At 36.0% G+C, this 3,418-nt stretch overlaps 1 pseudogene; it reads left to right on the forward strand.

Moving 5' to 3' along the window:
* The first annotated feature begins 1,661 nt into the window (after window positions 1–1,661).
* LOC127483320 (cytochrome c pseudogene) lies at window positions 1,662–1,974 on the forward strand (annotated as a pseudogene).
* The last annotated feature ends 1,444 nt before the right edge of the window (window positions 1,975–3,418 follow it).

The raw sequence follows: 3,418 nt of genomic DNA on the forward strand, positions 1-3,418 counted from the left end.
TGTATCAACAAGAAGCTGGAATGAAAACTGGAGCCAATAATCAAACTCAGGTACTCCAATATGGGACACCTTAACAACTTGACCAAATACGACCACATACAAATTTTGTGAAGACAAAAATATGCAATTCTTAATATTTATTTCCAATATGATTAGTAAGATAGAACTTTAGGCCAAATTTTGAGCATAAATACTATCAACATTAACAGTACTAAGTTACACAGAGCTGTATCTGTGGGCTGAGAGGTATTTGTTGGACTATTGCTTCCTCAAACCTGAAAAAAAATCTAACACTCAAGTGCATTTTATAGATGTATTATTGCCTCTGGAGATCTCTGAATCAATAAGTCCATGAATAGATGGCATCGGGCATGAATATAATATTTTTATCACCTAGAGATGATGTTTTTCTCTGATGTTGCTGATGTTTGCTGAAAGAATACATTCCTCCCTCCAAATTCTCTTTAGAACAATATTGCAATGTCCAGGAAAAGATTTAACTAATTATCACTACTGCAATGAACTGAAAATGAACATTACATATGCTTTAAACTACCGATTCTGATGGAGTTCCATGTGTTTTGGAAAATAATTTCATAAATGTTTAGAAGTGTAAACAATATCTTATGAAACTCTAATGATTATTGGCAGGTGGCATATGTAGCATAGAACTTAGAAGTTGTTTTTTTTTTTTTTTTTATGTTTTCTGGCTTAGATTATACAGGGCTATCTCAGATATGAAAATCTCAGGAGCCAATTTAGAGAACTTCTTGGAAGATAGTCTTCCTGCTTTGTTTGTCATTTTCACCAGATGCTCTTCAACACCTTGCATATCAATATTTCCATGGTTGATGCAGCATGTCCTGCTGTGTTATAAAAAAAAAAAAGAGCTCTACATCAGACAAGAGACACTGGCAGGGATGAGATGAAAGCAGAGGTGCTGGTCTCCTCTAGTTCAAATGTTATCTTTATCCCTGGGAAAGTATTTTCCTGTTTTGAGTTTCAGAAATTCACAGAAGTGACTTGTATCCAAAGCTCTCAAAGTCCAAGCCAAGTTCAAGTAACTAATATAGTTCAGAACACTATGAAGGATGGAGGTAGGTGCATGAGAGTCTTATAGTGCATCAATAAGGGGACATTGCTGTTGTTGAAATTGGAAATCCATAACTACCTTCAAGTCAGCCTGTATCTCTCTTGATTCATTTTTACATTGATCCTATTTCTGCTATCATGCCCCACAGGTAGTACATAGCGATGTATATAATTGCTTTATTCTGTATGTATTTGGGGTCTCTTGTATTTCCATATGAACTTTCTCATCTTTTTTTTTTCTAGACCTGAGAGAATGTCATCAGTATTTTGATTAGGATGACACTGAATTTAAAAAACTGCTTTCAGTGGTATGGATATTTTGATGACATTAATTCTTCCAAACCATGATCATAGAAGGTTTTTTAAAAAATTTTTGCCTTCTATTTCTTTTATTCTATTTATTTACTTCATACTCTTCACTCTTAGAGGACATGGCTGAGTCCTACATTTTTCCACCTCAATAAAAACAGCCCACTAATGGGGTTATAATAAGAAATACAGTTAGAGAGCGGGACGTCCAGCTTCCCAGTCTGGGCCTTTGGGGCACAAGTGACACTAGCCAGTTAAAAATGGGCTATGTTGAAAAAGGCAAAATTTTTTTTCAGAAATGTACCCTGTGCCACACTATGGAAAAGGGAGGCAAGCACAAGACTGGACCAAATCTGCATGGTCTGTTTGGGTGGAAGACAGGTCAGGCCATTGGATTCTCCTACACGGATGCCAACAAGAACAAAGGCATCATGTGGGGAGAGGACACTCTGATGGAGTATTTGGAGAATCCCAAGAAATACAGCCCTGGGACCAAAGCGATCTTCGCTGGCATTAAGAAGAAGAATGAAAGGGCAGACTTGATAGCTTATTCCAAAAACTACTAATGAGTAATAGTTGGCCACTGCCTTATTTATTACAAAACAGCAATGTCCTGTGACTTTTTTTTATGTGCACCATAATTTAATTCTCATACACCAGAATTCAGATCATGAATGGCTGACAGAATATTTTTGTCCAACAGTCTAATATTGCCTTGTGTGGTTAAATATTTATTAATTCCAGTTCAGTAAATGCCCTCACTGTTTTCCCCTTATAAAATATGATTGGACTTAACTAACAAAAATTCTGAATGTCATCCCAAAACCTGTTGGGAGATTGGATTTAGATTTGAATGCTGGGGAGATCACGGTCTCAGAACTGAGCAAGGTCACTTGTTCTTTACCTGCTAAAGGCAAGAGCTGAAGACAGCTGGGAATGTCTACTTCGTATTTCTGGTCTTAGCTGTGTCGATCTCATTAGAATTTCCTGTATCTAAACTTCTGCCTTTTACTCACTGAAAGGCATTTTCGTATGGTTTATGATATCAAATAAAGAATATTTAACACTTCTCACTTTTTATAGATGATCTGTAAGGTCTGGTGCTTTGAATGTCAGCATGACCAGGCGGAGTAACAAGTTAAACTTCCTGCTGAATTCTTTACGACCTTAGACTAGGTTAAAATTCAGAATTGTGTATAAGCAGCCATTTGGAAACACATAAAACTGAGGAGCTACTGTGTATTTGTGTTTAGTAACGGTGCTTTTGCCAAGCTATTGGAAGGACTACGGTAGAGGAGATATACATTAGCACAAAACCTCTAAATTATGTGATCACAAGACTTAAGAGAATTAAAAACAGAACTATAGATCATGAAAAAAGTAAGAAATACAGTAAAATAAAAGTATTTTCTCCCATTCTTTTGGTTGTCTAGTCACTTTCCTGAGTGTTTCCTTTGCAGTGCAGACGCTTCTCAGTTTGATGTAATCCCATTTCTCTATTTTGGCTTTTATTTCTATGCTTTTGGGGTCCTTTCCAAGAAGTCTTTGCCTATGCCAATGTCTTGCAGAGTTTCTCCAGTGTTCTCCTATAGTACTTTCATGCTATCACATCATAGATTTATAACCTTTATCCATTTTGAGTTTGTTTTTATGTGAGGTATAATTGTCATAATTCTGCATGTAGAGATCCAATTTTCCCAACAACAATGCTTAACGACACTGTTCCTTCTCCAGGGACAGTTTTTAGTTCCTTTGTCTAAAATAATTTGGCTGTAGATGCATAGATTGATTTCTGGAGTTTATTTTCTGTTCCATTGTTCTACATGTCTATTTTTGCTCCAGTACCAGGCTGTTTTGTTTATAACTGCCCTTTAGTATGCTTTGAAATCTGATATTGTGGTGCCTCTGGTTTTGTTTTTGTTGTATATGAGTTACTTTAGTTATTCAGAGTCTCCTGTTTTTCCATATGAATTTTAACATCATTTTTTCTAGATCTACGAAGAATGTTGTTGGTATT

The sequence above is a fragment of the Oryctolagus cuniculus genome, chromosome 8, assembly GCF_051225735.1.
Source record: "Oryctolagus cuniculus isolate XC-2025 breed Fujian yellow rabbit chromosome 8, ASM5122573v1, whole genome shotgun sequence".
Taxonomy (NCBI): Eukaryota; Metazoa; Chordata; class Mammalia; order Lagomorpha; family Leporidae; genus Oryctolagus; species Oryctolagus cuniculus.